At 50.4% G+C, this 18,554-nt stretch overlaps 1 long non-coding RNA gene across 1 annotated transcript; it reads right to left on the bottom strand.

Annotated features, from left to right (window-relative positions):
- Positions 1 to 1,147: 1,147 nt before the first annotated feature.
- On the bottom strand, positions 1,148 to 18,023 carry LOC137668260 (uncharacterized). Its single transcript, XR_011048908.1, has 3 exons — positions 17,951 to 18,023; positions 14,917 to 14,992; positions 1,148 to 1,219 (listed from the first exon to the last, which is right to left on the bottom strand). It is a non-coding gene; the product is annotated as an uncharacterized lncRNA (long non-coding RNA).
- Positions 18,024 to 18,554: the final 531 nt, after the last annotated feature.

The raw sequence follows: 18,554 nt of genomic DNA, 5'->3' as shown, positions 1-18,554 counted from the left end.
TCCGCCGCTCCCCGGCTCTGCGCGGGCCCCGCGCCGCCGCCCGGCCTTTATCCGCCGGGAGCGGCAACGCCCTCGGCTGCATCAGCCTCCCGCACCCCGCCGAACCGGCCCCGCGGGGGGGCTGCGCGGGGGCCGGGCCGGGCCGGGCTCGGCTGGGAGCGCGCCCGGCTTCCCCTGCCCCGGCGAGGACGGGGTCCCCGGGGGCCCCCGCGGGACCGACCCTCACCTGGCCGTGGCGCCGGGCGGGGCCGGGGAGCGGCCGCCGTGGCACCAGTGCTCGAGCAGGAGCACAGGCTGCGTCGCACGGGCCGGGGCACAACCCCCGTGGCACGAGTGCCCAAGCAGGAGCGCAGCTGCCCTGGCGCTGGTGCGTGGCCGGGGGTGCCAGCCCCCTCGCACCGGGGCACAAACACAACCGAAACCCCCAGCGCACCCCGGAGCGCAGCCCCCGTTGCCCTCCCGCACACCCGGGGCAGCGCAGCACCCTGCACCTAGCAAAGGCCACCCCACCAGCCAGGGAGCGGTAAATGCAGCCACGGGTGGACACCGCAGCGCTGGGGCCTGCGCAGCGCGGAGCCGTGCAGCAGAGGCCGGCAGAGCCCGAGCTCCCGGCTGGGAGGGATTGGTGCCTGCACGTCTGTAAAACACTGCAGCCATGAGGAGAGCTGGGCAAAGTACAGCGAGGGTCAGCGGGGGGTGGCTGTGCTCGAACGAGGTGCAGCACACTGCTAGGGGATAGCACCCTCTGTACTGATACACACGATTTTATCAACCATTTAAAGAAAATAGACACTTCAAAAAGCAATCAGTAAGGCTTGAATTCTCGGAGGGTTCTCTCCTTTCTTTCCCCACTTCTGTGACGGATTTCCTGCCCTGCCACTCCCTGCCGACATACAAGACTGTGACTTGCCGCTGACTCATTTGATGACAGCAAAGAGTCAACAGAACTGCCCCATCTGCAGTTGCTACATGCTGACTCTGTACAGGTCGCCAACACATCTCATAACCCTTACCGGGTCAGTGAAAGCTGCAGTGAGGTGCCTCTGCGTGTCCCTGCCCGGAGGGAAGCCCGTGCCCACCCGCTTGCCCTCCCCTCAGCGGCTGATCCTGCGCACACTTACAGTCTTGGCTTTGCTGCCAGGAGCTGCTCCAGCGATGTCAAGCAAAGTGTATGCGTGCTTATCTGTCTACATCAAGGCCACCACACTGAAAGATGTGTCTGCCAGAGAAAACAAATCCATTAAAACATAATCAATAAAGTCTAATTTAATTAAATGACCATAGCCACTCGCCATTAAAATTAGAATACAGATTTCCAACTATTTTCTTTCAAGGGTTTTATTCTAATGCCTTTACTCAACCATGGCACTGTGGTTTCTCTCCAGTGACCTAACAACTTCTCCCAGACTACATAAATTTAGTAGATAAATTTGTTCACAAGAACATAAGAAAGAAGCAAGATGAAGATGAGGTAAAGTGGGAGTTATGCCTAAACTTCCACTGCTCCCCAACCAGCAGGCAGCATCTCCTCCTGCTTTAAAACTGTCAAAGAAATCAGAGCGCAGATTTAATACACTGAAATGATGAGGTGTATCTCATGGCACAGCAGCCACTGCCCTTTCCTCAAATTATTGAGCCCAGCAGCAAGAAAGATGCGAATAAAAACTGGCTTTAACTGAGGGGGTTTTATTTATAGAGCAAAACCAGCAACAGACCATAGAAGTGCCCCAGCCGGGGCAGGTTGTGCCACTGCGAGCAGCTCTGCCATCAGCACAGGCAGGAGAGAAAGCTGGAAACGTGGAGCTGAGCCTTTTTTCGAGGACTTTTCTCCCATCATCCTGTACTTCCATCTTTTAATAGGTGCTAATTGCTTATTGACTTTGGCCTGGGTTGGGACTCCTTAGCAACCATTCCACATCCGGATTATCTGATTGTTTATAACGTTTTAATTTCAGTTCCTTTACACTCCTGCACCTAGTAATGCACACTCTCTTTAATATCGTTTTGTGCCCAGGCCACACTGAAAGCTGAAGCTTCAGCTATTTTTTTCTGTAACAGAGTGAATAAAAGTTAAAGAGGAAAAAGGCAGAATCAGTATCAAGATCTTAATTTTTAACTTAAATACTTAGCTAAAATTTTCACTAGAGGTCATTTTTTTCCATAGACCTAGCAAAGAAAATTTCCATCCCAAAGACATATTGTGCTACACCATGCTCTGCACACATAAGGGCAGTGGTTTCTGCGAGTGGCTTTGCACCACTTCACCAGTCCATCCATCCACCCCACCAGCAGCATTCAGACACAAAAACAGCTGTGAAGCGCTCAGCAAAGCTCTGGCGCGGAGCTGTAAGCCCCGCTTGCCCCATCAGCCTCGGGAGAAGGGCAGCGGCGCAGTCGGGGCTGTTGCTGCTTGGGACTGCGCAGGGTCGGTGGGACGCTGGTGGTCTGGATGCAGCAGCTCGTGTCGCAGTCACCCTTCCCTGCATATCACAAGGCTTTTGAACAAAATTTGGCCTTTTGCATCCTGATTGCTTTCATGATTATTGGGAGACAAAGACTGCTTTATGGGAAGAGAATGGAAAAAAGCAAAATAATTTCTGCGCTGAGGAATAGATCCTGCTTCCTTCCATCCTTCCTTCCCATCCACAGATGACCCCCGCCCCAACCATGGTCTGAGCACTGTTTCTGGTTGATGGGCAGAGGAGGGGGGCACTCCTTGAGTGCACCCCATCGCCTGCATGGGTGTTTGGGGTCAGTGCAGGAGAGGCACCATCTCTGGGAGCTGCCTGGCCACAAGCGTGGCACCCAGCCGTGACAGTGACCGCTGTGCTGGCCAGCTCCTGCAGCACCAATGCCTTGTCCTCCGCAGCCGATGAGAGTCCCCATGTCCTGCTCCATGATCGGGTTGTTCTTGAGGTCATGTTTGGCCTGAAAAACTGGATTTCCTTTGAAATGAAGTTGGAAGACACCTTAACAAAAGTGAGCATGTGTTTCAAGTTTCATCAGAAGGCAGAGAAGTAAAAATAAGCTAACCCATGAATCCATACTTGATGGAATACCGTCTTGGTACTGTATATTATTACAAATGAACTCATGCATGCCTTACAGAAATACCTTATGTGTATATTTATACAGGTAGATGTTTGTGTGGATGTACGTATATATGCAGAGAGGGAGGGAGATTTCAACACTATGCTCTGGGGCAGATAACTTTTTTCTTTTGATTTGTCCTGTATGATGAGGATCTTTCCATCCCGGCTCTTCCTTTGCTCATTAGATGCAGATACAAGGAAGGAAGAACACTGTCATTGCTTTTTGGTTCTCTTTAAGCAGTTGCAAAAACACACCACTGAATTTTTCCACTGTATTAAAAATACTCTTCCTCCCTCTTCATGATAATTCACTGCAAGGCTGGACTTAAAAACACCCTGTCTATTCAGCAGCGGAGGTCTTCCACTGCCCCATACTTACAGTTTTATCATAGAACTGCTCCGAATATTTTGTGTTTGAAAATGCAGCCTTGACAAATGGAATGAATTGTAATGGCATTTGGTTTCTCTGTTTTTAGCAAAAAAGACATTGAAGAATGTCTCTCAAACCAGATTATGGCGTTAGGCTCTGTGAATTTACAGGGAGTTGCTTTGTAGGCAGGAGTAAAAAAATTAGGAGCATAGTTTAAACTGTAAAGGTAAATAAAAGTTGGCTGGTCTTTACAGGTCTGCTGCTGCTCTTGCTGGAATCTGTGATAATCCTTAATGGAAATTTAATCTCAGCACAGATTGTTTATCACATCTTTCAGGGCCCTGGAAGCATACTGTGGGACCCCGCAGTGGACGCTTGCCATTAGTTTTTTGGAGCATCCTAATAGTAGGGGGAAGTAGCAGCTCTGATCACCAGCTGTTTAACTCAGGAAAGGTCTGTTTAAGCCTGGCTTGCAAAAGCAGAAGGGTGTGGGGAGCAGCGGCGCGGCCCTTCACTGACATCAGTGGACAGACAGCGCATGATGGGCTGACTAATGAAGTCTGAGGTCTGCTTTGGGGTGATCAACTTTATCACCGTCTCATGTGATGATATGTTCTTGGATTCCTCCAAAACATGGGCTGTTTAAGAGAGATCCCGGCCATTTGGGACACCGTACGTGTTCTCTGCTTGACTCATTATTCAGCAGCAGCTTGCTTTGATCGTAAGAGGACACAAATCAGAATTAATATCGAATGTTAATCCAATATCAGCACAGTTTGCTTAGAGCAGGAATCAACCGTGGCTGAGCATTCAGGGCTGAGTCTTTGCAGGTGAAAGGGCTTTTCTCTGCCACTGGCAGATCATGGTTCAGTTATCACCTCTCTGAGGATCTGTGCAACTAGAAACGTCATCTTTTAAAGATTTCAGTGCTGCTGCTAATACACAAGGAACACGGATTTTTTTTTCCCCACACTACAACTAACCCCACACAAATGACTTTGAAGGTGCATCACATCTCAGCAGAAACATGTGGTGAAAAGACAGCAAGATGCCTCCATCCTTTCCAAAGGCTTCTGTCAAAGCCACAGCACTCTGAGGGTTTGTAGCCTGGGGCTGTTGAAGCTTGGGAGTTGTCAGGGCAATGGCTTGGAAAAGGAATAACTGGGCCATGGACTATAGCACCCAGGTAGCTTTAGAAATTTGTCAGGAGACGTTAAATATTTATAAGTTTTTGACACATAATAGCCTTATCCAAACACAGGACAGCATTGTGCAGTGCAACAAAAGCCATGCACAACACATGCCATAAAGTAAATTATAGCACATTCAAAACGCTGTGCAGATGCTAATCCTCGCAGCGCCGCAGGGAGACTCTTCCGCTAATTCAGCACTCGGCCAGTAACATTAGAGATAGGGAAGCTGAGGCCCAAAGTAATTAAAGGTTTGGTTTTTCAGAGGCCGTAACTCGATGGGATTTCATGACTAAGTGACCATAAGTGGCATTGCCCCGCAGATGGCAGATCCTGGCTCAGCAGTCACAGCCAGGTCCCTGGGAGCAGCACCCCGCCTCCCGCCTCAAAGGTTCCCAGACACACCGCACATTTTCTTCATCCGGTACGCTATTTGCTGGGCTTTAAAAGACAATAGAAGTGTTTCTTCTTGATTGATGAAGTAGTCATTTAGCCTCTCCTTTCGTTATCATGATCTCTACCAAGCGAAGCAAAACCGAGGCAAGTCGTTCAAGTCAAAGCATGAATTCAATGGATTGCGTCATGGATTGCATTTTCCTTATTCAGCAGCTCTATGGAAAGCAAAGCAGTTCTGCATTATACAAATATTGGCTAGGACATTTGATACAACTTGTTCTGAGTTTTTCCATCTTCTTTTTCCTCCTACCTCTGTTATCCAGGGAAGACAGCAATACGAGAGCACGCAGCAGCAGTTCAGGCCAAATCAGACAGAGGGATGTCTTTAGGCAGAGAAATCTCTAGAAATATGCTGAAAAATGTAAGACTTGTCCTGGAATTTGTATTGCAATTTATCATTCAAAAGTCTATTTAGGCAACAGTTGCTTGTAGTAGCAGTTGTGTCTGGGGCATTTTTTCCATCTCTCTGTGTCTGGAAGAATATGATTTTTCTTCTGTACGTAGAGGTCTTCTGCATTATATACGTATATATATATGTCTTGCTGCATTATGTATGTATCCAGAAGCTGAAAGTGGTGCCAAAAGCAGCCATCCATCTGGCAAACACAGTGCTTTGCCAGAACTTACAGTGCTGCTCTTGCTTTGGATCCCAGGGAGACTCGCAGCTGGAATTTAAAGCCCTGGGTTTGACACAGGCTGTAAATGGCCCAAGAACAAGGCTGCTCCTGCTTTTTGCTATCCTGTGGCAGCTGAAATCAGAGGAGACAACCAAACTGGAACCCATTTAGCACATGCTGGGAAAGCAAGGACAGGGCATTCTCTGGGAGTGTGTCTCATTCAGGAATTCACCTCGTTTCTTTGTCCAAAATACCCTCGCCACTTGTTCCTGTGGAAATGCTGCAAAGTTCATCTGTTTTTCTAGGTTCATCTATTTTTCTGGTTAGTAAAGTGCTACAGGGTGTTTAATTTTACTTGTAATTTGTGAAGATGGTTTTAAGTGAGGAATGTATACTTGCAGCCATGGATAAGCATCTCTTTCTTTGCAAAATCCAGCTATGAGCTGTGTTGGTACCTGAGGATGATGCCTGGCAATGCAAACATCCCCACAGCAGCCCCGCTCCCAGCCAGAACCCCCACCAAGCCCCAGGAATGCAGCGATGGCCACGCTGTGGGTGTCCAAGCAAAATGTAGCTTAACCAAATAAATGTGACTTGACATATCAAACACGAAGTTGAAAAATAATTTGAAATAGCAATGCATTTTTAAAGTAACTCAGGATCTGATTTCATCACCTGAGAAGTCGGATCCTATACAAAATCACACAATGCTCCAGTGTGCAGCTAATCACAGCTTCCTGCCCCTATCAGATACCGCAGGCATGGTCCTCATTAGGCATTTTCTCTGCTCGCTTCCAGCTTTACCTACGGCTTGTGTTTGCACCCAGAGTGACCAGGGCTCTCTTCCAAAGATGGTACGCCCATTTTTCTCAGCTTTTGAGCTTATTTTCTTATGCTTTTACTCCATGAGTTGGAGTTCGCGGGAGTGACGGTGTAAAATTAGAATAAAACATCTCACATCTGCCAGAGCTCGTGAACTGCATGTAATTCCGAGTGTTACCGGTTACTCTTTGGGAGTTGTGTTAACCTGGGGTACAGATGAATGATGGTGTTTGACTGCAGCGGAGCAGCCAAGCTCCTCCTCGGGACAGCTGGATGAAGCGTAGGAAGGAACGCTTTCTAGGGGAACAGCGTATATTTTTTAAACAAGCCAAAGCCCTTCTGTGAGACATAAACAAAACCATTGACCTACGTGCAGCCGAAGGGGGAGGTCTCTCCTGGCGCATCCCGGGATGCGGCAGCCACGCAGATGAGAATGCCAGTGCACGGGGTGGGTGAAAACACGCACCTCCCGGCTACTGCAGAAGAAAGGCACGATACTGTGCGGCGCTCACATCTATGTCCCCATCGCAGTGTTCTCATGATGGTGAATAATCAACCAAAAAAAACGCTTTAAGTGGATTTGCTTTCTGCAGAAGGCTGAAGTCACTCTCCTTTTTTTTCTTTTAAACATTTCTCACGAAAATATTCCCAGACAGAAATCTTGCATAAGAAGCCTTAAGTCTACTGACTCATTTTGAAAGCTACTTTATTAGCCCCTACACGGGCTGATAAGCCTTGGCTGGTGCACAAGGGCACACTTCTGCTCAGCCCGGTGCTGCGCTGGCAGCCTGGTCTTGATCCAGCCAAGCAATTAGAGAATTTAACTTCCTTCATAAACGCCTGTATGCGTGAGGCCGTGTATTTGGGGGCATTTCTCTGCTCGAAAGGGAGCTTAACCTTTTAAACATGTTGCAGAAACCAGAAGGAATGGCAGAGGCCTCTGTGGGCAGCATCGCATTGACTTGGGTGAGAATTCGGAACAATACAGGGTGGAAGAAAAGCACTTGGACCTGGCCCGCAGTCACCAGCCTCAAGCCACTGTTCCCCCCGCGTAGTTGTTAGTCAGTTCTGCTGTTAATATATTGCAGCATAACAATGTCCTGTGGCTGAGCTCTGCCCAGCAACGCCCTGCGAGGAGGAAAGGCGGAGGCGGGTGCGCGGGTGCAAGAAGCACCAGCCGGGGGAAAAGGGCAGGGTGTTGCCGCTGTCCCAGAACATCACGGGAGACATCACCCCAGGGGAGGGCAGGAGGAAGGTAGCAGCTCGGGGAACCCTGGGCTGTGCGAGATGGCACAGCCCCCAGCAGGAACTGGGGGGCTGGCTGCCCTGGGATGGCTCTGCAGGGTTTGTCCGGAGAAACTGGAGCCCCCAGACGGGACAAAACAGGGCAGGGAGAAAGCTGAGCAGATCACCCATCCCACCGGCACTATCTGTGCTTCACCTCTTCCCAGGAGCTTTTCTGGGAATAAGCTTTTCCCAAAAACTCTGAGATTCCCCCGTGGGGACCCCCACTCTGCTCTGACTCTGCCCTTGTCTTCCAGGGCAAAACCTGCCATTCCCGTGTCCCTGCTTGCCCCACTATAAAGTGCGGATAAGGGTAATTCCTGGCTTGTGCGAAGCAGCTCCAAAATCACCAGCTAAAAAAAAAGCAACAAAAGGTATGCTGCTGGGAGAAGATGGCATCAGGAAGGTGTTACTGGTGGAGCTAGCTGGGCAGCTGGTGCCTCTTGCTCCTTGTGTGTGCCTGACAGAGACCTGAAACGGGAGATAATATCAACAACAAGCCTGGTCACGCGCTGTCTGATTGAAAAGGGCCAAAAAGTAAAAATAGATCCTTTCCAATCAAAGAACAGTGTATTTCAAAGGGTGATTCAGGCACACTGCAGTAGCTGGCACCGCAGTTCACATCAGCCATCTGGCATAGTGCTCCCGGCGAGGAGCCTTCTCTTTGTAAGCCATATGCATTACAGGTTAAAACACCAACAGAGAGGCTGGTATCACACAGAGGGGAAAAAAAGGAGCCCTACCAAGCCCAGTCCTGCTAATCAGAGCGAGCAAGAGCAATATATAACAGGGGAACAGGGTGGGGGCATGGCTTGAGACCCTTTTTTGAGGGTGGTCCCTTAGTCCCTGCTTCCCCATTGCTGCAGTGGTGGTGTTAGAGAAGGGAGAGGGAAGAGTGAGATATAGACACAGCAGCCTCAAGTAAGTGGTTTTATCTTTACAGCCGTGGTGATAACATGGGTTGCAGCAGGATGGAGGTGATCCAGCTGGGGCCAGTCGTGCTACGTGGGAGCCCCGCGGGGGCCTGGCAGCAGGGACCCCACCAGAGCCCGGGCAGGGCTGCGGGAGCCTTGCAAAGCTCTGGGTTAGCACCGCTGCCCTTGCAGATGCACTGGCTGCTTGCATGGGCACAGCACGGTGGCCACCCAGGTGCCTCCGATGGCCCTTGTTTGCTTTTGGCCTCTCTGAGGCTCGAGCCTGGGGAGGGAGATGGCAGCAGCTCCCCCGGGCACCAGAAACTCCCGTCCCGGTTTGCAACACACACCAGCAGGGCCAGGCGTACCCCCAAGAAGTCCCCTTCTCCTGCTTTCTGCACGGCAATGGTCTTCTGGATATATCTCCTTTTGGTTGAACTTTGGATGTAAAACTTTTCCTCCGTTCTGCACGGACTTTGGTCCTTTTGGCACCGGCCATTGCGGGCTGGCAAGCTCCTGGTATGGCTGTGCCTTAAAGCGTGGGGCTGAGCGGGGCGCGCGCCAGCACCCCTGCGCTATCTCTGTCTCCGGGAAGGCTCTGCAGCGAGAGCCTTCGCTCCTGTGAGAAAAGCACAGATCCAGCTGTTGACACACCGGTGCTGCCGGTGCCCGGCTGGGATGGGTACTGTGGTGCAGGTGCAGGCGGGGCTGGGAGCTGTGTACAGATGGATGAGCCATGCCCTGCCCTGCTACAGGCCGTGTCGGCCCCACGGGAGCCTTCCTCCTGCTCCTTCACCAGCCTCAGCGGTGGTGGGCCCGGCCACGTGCAAACCCGGGGGGCACTGGCCCACCCTGTTTTCTGTAGTCCTCACAGCAGCAGCGAATTTTCCTTCCGCAAAGCAAAAATCCTCTCCCTGGTTCCTTGACAGCAGCAGGTTTCCAGTAGCAAAGTGGGAGGCGTGATGAAGTGGTTGCAAACTGGTGAAGTGCAACTGGGAAATGGCTTCGTCATTTGTATTCCAGCCTAGAAGGCTCAAGGCAGGAGAGCAGCAGCTGGTGCAGCTCAGTTTCCCTTCCCAGCAAACCCCAACCCCTCTGACAGCTCTTAGAAACACTAATTAGCACAAAGTCCATTTAGCTGCCAGCCATGGAGGACAAAGGGACGCGGTAAAGGCAATCACTGCCCCAGAGGGCCCTGCGAAGGGCACTTCAGCCCAGGGCTGGACACAAGCCCACAAGAATTATCCGTGGGTTAGGAGCAAAGCCGGGCACCACAGTTCTGCTGTGTGCGCACAGCTGAGCCATGGCGAGGCGACGGCCACCATGAGTGGGTGCCCCACGCAGGACTGAGCCTGCGGATGCGGGGCTGAGCAGGGGCGGGCAGGCTCCTGGCACTCGCTGCGTGCCCCTGGCCTCGGGAGCAGAGCCAGCAGTGGGGTTCCCCATGGGCAGCCTGACTCCCGTGCCCCAGGAGGGCGAATCCTACACATGAACACTTCACACGGCTGCCGCGAGCCCCATGGCTGTGCCCAGGGCGGCAGGACGCTCCCCATGGGGCCCTGTCTGGCCCTGCCATGGCTGCCACCAAACCTGCCCTCACGGCTGCTCCTCGCCCCACTCGGCGCAGGGCACCGGCCAGCTCTCACGCTCCCAGCACAGGACAAACCCCACTGAAACAGGTTATTAGTTTAATTTGATAAAAATCCCCATGAACCCACAGCGGGGAAATCACCTAAACCCACTGCAGGTGAAGGGTTCGCTCGCTCTCCCCGAGCCTTGAGAACCGCTGCGGCGCAGCATGGCTGGGTGGGAGGCGGGGAAGGGGATGTGCTGCCCCTGCGGCAGCCTGGGAATATCTCCTAATGCTGCAGGAATGCGGTTATGTCATGGCGAGTCCCCCACACGCCCTGCCACTGCCTCCCAGCCATCCGCCAGCCCGAAGCTCTGGGAAGCATCGTTACTGCTGAAATGGAGGCACAGATTCCTGCTGGCAGGGCTCCTGGCTGCGAAAACTCGCAAGCCGTAACAGCCGCTCACTGCGACGGAGTTACTCCAAGATTTACCTGTCCCATCCGTGAGAGCTATGTGCAGAAGGAGGGGGAAAAGGTTTTAAAAAACTTTGCGTTATCCTCACGCAGTTGAGCGTTACCGGGGGCGATGTTTCTGACCGTGCACGAATCCTTCCTGCTGAACTCACTGGGCATGACGCACCCATGGGAGGGGAAAGTGTGCCCGAGACTGGAGCAGCTGAAGTACTCCCCTGCTGAGCTGCTCTTTCTGAAGATTTGTATTTCTTTTTCCAGCCGAGGAGCTCTATTATTACAGAAAGCACATGAGATTTTTACGAGTGATTTTACAAATTAGTTTCTCAAATTGTTTGCAGCAGCACAAGAAATGTTGCAGTCATTAAAGTTCATAGAAAGTATTGAATGCTCCAGCGCTGCAAAGCTTTTCCTTGTGCAACAGAATCAAAGCAAAGTCTCCCCTGACACGTTTAGATGTCTGACCCTGAAATGCTGTTCATCACCTCTCCACCGAGGCTGTATGGCCACTCATCCCGACCTTGTGCACATCGGTGGAACGAGCCGGAAGCTGAACCAGCACAAACCCAGCTACAAACATGATTTTAAAAACAAATAACTAATTATTTCCATTCACTGCATTTAATTTGGGCTCATGCAGAAATGCTGTTCATCCAATAGTCCAAAATATGTCACGTATTAGGAGCTACAGAGTCCAACCCAATGAATGAGTCATCACCCCATGGATGAAATCCCATATCTTCATGGCTGCTCATAAATAAGACAAGCTCAACTTTATAGTAAGTCATAAGTAAACAATGAACTATATGAAAATCAGAATCAGCTGTGTTATAACTGCACGGGCACGGTGCCCGCGCAGAAATGAAAAGCGAATGTGATACCATCACCGTTTGGCTTTGGAGGCTCAATTTGGGGCTGAAACTCTCAACAGGGGTTTTGATGCGTGTAGCGGGGCGGTCGGACACCCAGACCTTCGAAGCCACTGCAGATGCCTGTTTGCAATAAACAACACATTATCCCGGCCATTACCACTTCTGAACAAAGACTCAGATCCCGACAGGCAGATTTGCTGAAACTATCAACTGGTATCTTCTCGCTACAGCCCAACATCTCCAGGCAGTGCTCCCGTGCTCTCGCAGCCCGCTCCTGCATCGGTGCTCTCTCCTGGGCAGAAAGGAAGGGCAGCAAAAAGCTGCTCCTTCACCCTGAGATGGGCATCAGTGCATCCCGTGCATCCCCCCTAACCGCTGCCCTGAGTGCTGGGCTGGATTCACAGAGCTGGCTGGGGTTTTTTAGAGGGGGGTTGGTTTGCTAATAACAGTTTGAACCAGCGTTGTGAGAGAAGGCAGGAAATAGCAGAAAGTATTGATCAACCTCTGCCTTGCTATAAAATTAACAGCATATAAAACTCAGGATTGAAATAACTGGGAGCCTGACCGCACCGCAGAAGGGCTGGGCAAGAGAAGACGTGCTCTCGGCACAGGGAAAGACTCTGGCATGTGGCAGCGAAGGGACCATGAGCAGTGGGGGCAGCTGAAGCCACCTCCAAGCCTGAGCTCCGTCATCCTCCCAAGGAGGGTCTCTCCGGCTGCAAGCCGCTCATGGGGCTGTGGCCAGCTTTGCAGGGGCATTTACTCCAATAAAATCATCTTTCTGCTCCTGAGGAAGAGAATGGCTTTGCTATGTTGTTGAAGACTTTGGGAAATGAATGATTTTCTCCCCCTCTAATCTCATACTGTATTTGTGTTTGGGTTAATGGTGCGGGCGGGATACTCATCCTCGGAGCATCGCAGGAAGCAGATCCTTGGATTTTAGGGAGAACCAGGATGTGCTTGGGCCGTGCTGGAGGGAACGCAGCAGGTGGACAAGGTTGGCCACCTCAGGGGATTTTCAGTTTTCATTAGCGTGGCACCATGCAGGAAACCATTAATGGCAGAGGCGTCTGGAGCTGCCCTTGCCTGAAGAAAGCACTCTGGGGATAGGTACCGGACAGAGGAGCAGCCTTTTAAGACTTCCAGGTCCATGTGGGCTCAGTGGTGCACTCTGAGGTGGAGATGTCCTGCTGCTCCCTTGCCCTAACCTTCTCCTCTTCAGTACAATGGAGCAGCTCAGGCTACCATGAGAATAGCTATAGGGCCAAGACAGTAGCTGTCTGGCTATAGGAAGGGAGGAGACCAAAGCAGCTTTTCCCTGAGAGAGCAAAGCCTCAGCATCTGCCAAAATACACAAGGACACAGCCTGCCCTGTGACTGTCCCTGCAGAGCAGGGTCTGGGGCAGATCGGGATATCCGTTCTACAGTGATGTGTCTAGACACAGAGGAGAGAGCTTTGAGATGTGGCAGAAGAATGAAAGCCCAGAAGAGGCACAAGCCTGGCCGCAGGCACTCGGTCCACCCCAGGGGACGCAGCACCTCACACCGAGGGACGGGGCCTGGCTCCCTCCCTCCTCCTGGGCCACTCCCACACCTGCATCTCTCTAAAACGCTGGGAATGGTGGGGCCCTCTCAGGACACCACCGATGATTCCCAAGTCCTCTCAGGAGACTTCCGAAGAGCTCCTCTGCCTCCCTGGCTTCCCCACAGTCCTCAGCCCAAGCGGCTCTGGCAGTCAGAGCAGGCTGGGCAGCTCTGCGGCCCCAGCGCAGGCTCTTCCCACCAAGGATGCTCTGAACAGGGAAGTCGTTTTATTTTCTCAACCCTGTTATAGTTGCAATAGGGTGAAGCACAGATGTAATCCAGCCAGAGCTGTGACTGCACAAGCCCAAGTCACTGCTTTCTGTGCAAGCAGAGGTCCTCCGTATACATTTTCTTTTTAACATCAGAAAATTATTGTACCTCGTTAATAAAGTTCTGTAAATGGATGAATAATTTCCACAAAGGAAAGAATGTAGAACTTGCATCGGCACAACGTTACTTCTAATCAAGTGATCTTCATAATTCTCCAGAACAACGGAACTTCATATTTCCATATGTAACCATCTTTGTCACCCAAAGCACTTTGTATTCAATGAAAATACCAGCTTTCATTAAAGAAAAAAAAAACAAACCTTCTGGTGCGCAGTTTTCCTGGCCTTGCACGTCTCTGGTTCCCTCACTCAACATGTTTAGAATTAAATCACAAAACCTTAACTCACCCTCTAATGATCTGTTTGTTTCCAGATTCATATTCCCACAATATGTTTGCTGACAGCAGTTGGGCTCTCTGACAAAAGACAAGGCATTTTTCCCAACGATGTATATTTGCTTCGCTCTGGCGCATTACAGGGGAAGGGTGCAGGCTGTATGAGCTGTCACCCATAACGTGACTGTAAGACCAAGTGTAATTTATTTAGTACAAACTAAATGTTTATACTAAGTGTTCTTTGTTCCGAACATTATCACTTCAACATTCAGCATTTTATGAAGAGAGCTGTGAGAAAGGTTGAGCCCTAATTTGAAAGGAGTTTTACATTTAGCATCACTGTGAGTCAGAGCCAAAACCCCGATGCGTACAGTTCTCAGGAGGAGGATGGTAAAAAGCTGCTCCCTTAGTCTCAGGCACTTCAAAACTGTTCTTTTTCTCTTTGTATTATGTGTTAGAACAGAATAAAAGTAAACCAATTCTTGAAAGGATATGTTGTTTCAAAATAAATCTGAAATAATGTTGAATGCAGTATTTTGACATTATTGCACCTTGTTCCTTTCTCCCACCCTTAAAATAATCCCTTCAAATTCATATCGATTTCACGAAGCACTTTGACCTCAACAGAAACGAAACACACTGGGATGAAATCTGGTCCCACCGATATGTCCCCAGCCTTTCCCACCTGCCCATCGATGGATGGGGCCAGTAAGGTGTCCCCACCCTGGTGTCCACACACAGCCACTCTCAATGCAGCAGTGACAAGCAGCCGTTATTTAATAGAGCCCTGGATGTGGTCTCTTTTAAAAGTAAAATTTATCTCGTATTTTTCTGGGTCTAGTGCAAGTTTCTCTGTCAGAAGAATGCCGGACTTTGTTAGTGGCATGAATAACCTCATCCCATACAAACATACTGGAAAGTTGCACTCAGGTGTGGTGTTTGCCACTCAGAAAAGACAAGGAGAAAAGGGAGAGCGGTGAGGAGGATGGCTATGCCACAGGAAACCCACCTTGTAGCAAAGGGCTTCAGGAACTCGATCTGCTGCTGAGGAGGTCACGGCCAGACGTAGTCACAGGCTGCAGCACCTGCATGGGGAAGAGCAATGTCAGAGGCGAGGGGTCCCCCCTCCCCAGAGGGAAGGGGACTCACTGGCAGAAAGCTGCAGCTAAACAAAGCCCTCCACTAGGGAAATGTATCTTCAAACAGGAGCAACTTTACGTTGTGAACATCTAACTGTACCCTTACCCACCCAACATGGTGGATCCTCCACCACTGCGTATGGAAAAATGAACATCAGACGTTTCTCTAAAACACATCTAATTTAAATAGGAACAATTTAAGGTGGTTGTCCCACCTGTTATATTGCACGTCATCACTGATTTCACAGTCCCTGCTTCCTTGGGGGTGATTTGTCCTATGAACAGTGACCCCAAGTTTTACTCCTAGAAAGACTTAATATCTTCCTATTACTTCCATTTTTACAGCGACTAGAATCATTCTTATTTGCTTATTGCAAAGTATTTTAGACATGGCAAATAAAATATTACCTCTTCTGGAGAAAGGAAATCCTTTCTGCGGACTCCCCTTTGCTGCCTGCTGAGACGATGACTCAGAAGACTGCAAAGTCCCGCAGCAGCAGCGCGCGAGGGTGTTTCTCTGGGGTGTGAAGCTGACCCTCCTTTATTACTGATATCAGCTCTATGGCACGGGCATTGTTCTGCTTTACCATTGCCCTGTTTTCACAAGGTATTTAATGAATAGGCTTTCAGCTGCAAAAATACAGGCTGAGATCAGGAAGGCAAATGACCTTTGTGCTTGTGATTTTATGTTCACATAGTTACGCTTATTTTCCTCACTAACATATAGGTAACACTTTTTTTGTTAACATGCTTTATGGAATTTTAATAGGCTTTTTTATTGTATTTAAAAATGCAGAGGAAAATAGAAAAAAAAATCCCATTGTTCTCCCACATGTTTGTTTTCACTACAACTACTAAGAGGAAAAGCCCTTTACAAAAACAGGATACAGCAGACTCCTCTGCGCTGCGGCACCATGCACCCCCCTGCGCACTCGCACACTCCGGGCATGGTTGCAGTGGTAATCGAGAGTCCATAGAAAGTCATAAGTAAATGAAAACCATCAATGGGAGTTTTATTATCCACTTGAATGGGAGTAGCATCAAGTCCCCTCTGAATAAACCCCACCAGCCTGGGCAGGTTCTGCTTCCCTTGGACGCATTACCATCTGCCTACAGGCATTTTTCCCTGCGACCTCAGTTATGGACAACGAGGGGCAGACAGGGACGTCCGCAGGGAAACCCCCCCATCGCGGGAAGGCGTCGAGCTGCATGGCAGAACCCATAGCATCCAGAATCCCTTCCCTGCTGCCCTAAGAGATGAAGCACCAGGGACCCATCCAATATCACCTACATCAGATGCTGCCTGGCCCCAGGAGATGCCCCCAAATCCCCCGTCGCAGGCTGACTCTGGGGTGCCCTCAGGAGCGGGGCTCCCCGCTGCACTTCTACTAATGACTTCCCAGAGCTCCTCTCGTAATGTACCCCACAGCCTCCTTCCCCCCCACTCGGATCATTGCTTCCCCTGCCTGGTTTTCAGCCGGCCGGGCGGCAGAGGGGTCCCCGGCTGTGCCAGCAGCCCCTGGAAAGATGCCGGGGCCAAGGCAGGAGGACTCGAAGGCTGCGCTCGCTGCAAAGCACATTCCTGCGGGCTGTTGTTAAGAAGATAATAAAGATTGCTGTATTCTTTCTCCCCACACATTACCATTTGGAGGAGTTTACGCTTCCAGAGAATAAGACTGACTTGTTCTCCATGATACGGAAGAATAAATCAAGCGCGGTTACCAGGAGACCTGCATTTCTGTAATCAAGAGCCTCATCTCTGGCCAGAAAGTACCTTGTGGGAATTGGATTGTAGCGACTGGGAGGCCAGTAAAGAGCAATTTGAGCTTTTCCAACTCTGAAACATGGTGATTGCAATTCCATTCTCCTGCTCAGAAACTACCGCTTAGCAGCCATCCGCCTGGCAACCTCCTTCAGACGCCATCCCAAGATCATTTCAATTGGAAAAAAAAAAAAAAGACTCTCAGATTTTAGGGAAATATATTTCCTGGTTTCTTTCTACGGAAAAACTTATAACGCCATAAGGGTATTCTTGGGGTGAGGGGAACGCTACACTACTTTAGTTTTAATTTTACAGGGATGTAGTTCTACTTGTTTTTCTTTGAACTAAGTGTAATCCTTGTTTCTTCGCCAGAAATGATCATGACTCTTGATTCAGCCTTGATTTCTGAACAAGAGGAATTATTACTATAATGTAAAATGATTACATTTTACAACATAAATGATACGATAAATGTTTATGCAAATACTTAGGTAGGACTACACCATTTTACTACTGCAAAATAGACATCCAAATTATTGACACAGTGTCTTTGAACCAGTGAGTGTTTGCTATCATTCAATAAACCAAAGAGCCAGGGAGACAACACAGACTTAGCACAATAGGCTGTGCCTGATATTACTCAGAATCAGACCACAATGTTTTCAGCTCAAAGGAAAAAAAAACAATTTCTATTTGTACTGAGAAGATCTTTCATTGTTTAGAAACTGCAAACCAACACCCCGCGCTTTTTGCACTTATTGGTAAATAGCTGCCCATCATCAGAGGGCAGGGTTGAAGAACATGGCCATCATTCCTTCCTTGTCAGGGAGAAATGAACCCGCAACAGCCTCCCTTGCTGCCTGCAAGGAGTGCAATTACAAAACCATGTTGCTCCCGAAGCCTCAGGATCCGCCAACTGGGCATCCCAAATGGCAAGAAATCGCACTCCTGGCCGTTGTTCGGACAAGCTCGCTTTGAGCAAGCCCTTGTCTGCAAGCGGATCTCGGACAGCCCTCCTGGCGCTCCCTCTGTCCCGCGGACCATCGCACCCTGCCATCACCCTCCAGCCCCAGCCCGGGGGTCCCGCCGGAGCCGAGGGCAGGTCGCCCACGGTGCCCAGCCATGCCACCCCTCGCACCTACCGGCTGCTGCTCCCCGTGGCCCCGCCGAGCGATGGATGAAACTGCTGGGCGCAGGCTGGGAGCTGCTGCTGGGACAGCAGCGGGAGGTCACTAGGCTGCTGGTTTGATCTTCAGCTCGTTTTCCATCTGAAAAGTTTAACTCCTTCACGCCCTGGAAGGTGAAATATCGGCAGGGCCGGCTGCGTGGCAGCGCTCGTCCCGTGCTGGGGACGCTGAGCACACCCTTGCACCAGGCTGCCGAGGACAAGGACACGCACCTGAGCGAAACCGGGACGTGGGGGGTCGGCGTGGGCGATTTTGCTCTGAGACCTGGGGGTGAGTTTGCTGCAGAGAAGCCCACAGTGAGATCTTCCTCTTTTAACAACTTACACCCCACCAAGCCCCGTCCCGAAGAAGCCTCTCGCATTCCCACGCATTCCTGTGGCTGCCAAATCCCAGCCAGAGACCCCAGGGGCTTACGCTTGGGAAGGGAAGGGGAAAACCTTTGACAGCACTTTTTTTTCCTTTCTCACCAAGTCCCTGGGAAATTGCAGAGGGTGGAAATCGCTTCTGGCAGAGGAGAAACCCAGATCTGCGAGGGCGCGTGGAGAGGTGGCCCTAGAAC

The sequence above is a fragment of the Nyctibius grandis genome, chromosome 10 (assembly GCF_013368605.1).
Source record: "Nyctibius grandis isolate bNycGra1 chromosome 10, bNycGra1.pri, whole genome shotgun sequence".
Classification (NCBI taxonomy): domain Eukaryota; kingdom Metazoa; phylum Chordata; class Aves; order Nyctibiiformes; family Nyctibiidae; genus Nyctibius; species Nyctibius grandis.
The sequence above is the reverse complement of the archived record's forward strand: the minus strand, read 5'-3'. Positions and strand labels throughout refer to the sequence as shown.